Source organism: Felis catus, chromosome A2 (genome assembly GCF_018350175.1).
Source record: "Felis catus isolate Fca126 chromosome A2, F.catus_Fca126_mat1.0, whole genome shotgun sequence".
NCBI lineage: Eukaryota > Metazoa > Chordata > Mammalia > Carnivora > Felidae > Felis > Felis catus.
Window position 1 is genome coordinate 98,685,285 of NC_058369.1, and position 1,064 is coordinate 98,686,348.

Consider the following 1,064-nt stretch of genomic DNA (forward strand, 5'->3'; position numbering starts at 1 on the left):
CCGCCCCGGCTCCGCCCTCGGCCCGGCCCTTGGCCTTTGTCACCACCCGCTTCCCCAGAAGCTTTCCCAGGATGCCCCAGTTTAGGTTGAGGGCGTGAAATTTGGAATTCCTTCGCCTCCTATCCCAAACAAACAACCCCAAGGACCTCAGGCAGCCCGCGTTCCTTTCTCATTTTCCTAGTCTTCAAAGACATTCCTTACTCCTTATCCCAGTAGGAAACTTCTAGATACAGTTTTAAAGATTCTTTTTCATTACAGGAAAAGATACAGAGTCCTGTCTTGTAAATAACCTCATGCTGGAATCACTATTCATTATACCAGGGTGTAGACGGAAGGAAAGAGACATTCTGTTCCTGGTAATCCTTCATCTGGGCTCGAGGCCTGCAGACTTGAACACTTTTTGATCTCAGCTCAGTGTATGGGAAAACTGTTTTTTGCTTTCTTTTACTTTAAGAGCCATAACATGAAGAAAGAAAGAAAAACAAATGTAAAAGAGAAGCTTATTGGTTCAGATTGAGACAGACCGAGTATGCCTGAACTAAGCTTCCAATGGTTCCCAGGGTTTATTTGCCATCCTACAGCGTGTAGGCAGAAACCATCACAATTTCCAATCTTCAACAAACATCATTTTCTTAAACAACCTGTAAATAAAAGCAGATGCTAATTTCTCATCTGCCCCTCCCCCCACCAAAACCAAAACTCCTCTCCTTCTGTATGTGTGTTTCCCTGATTCAGTCCTACAGGATATTGGGTTATATTGAATGGTGGGGAGAAAAACAGTTGTCTTTTGAAAGAACAGACATGTGTCATGGGTTCCTCTGGCACAGACAAATCTCAATTCAGGAGGAGGCTGAGACCCAACAGGTGCTGGGCCACAAAAGGAACAGTACCCCAGGATTTAGGATGGAGATATTTGCTGTAAAGAACCAGAGCTTTCAAGTTCGGCAGAACCTGCATAATCTCAATCTCAGAAAATCTTGGAGAAACTCTCGATTAATGTTATTAACACGACCAGTGAGTTCCCTGAAACTCAGTCTAATTCCCTCATCACTCTGTGTAAAAGT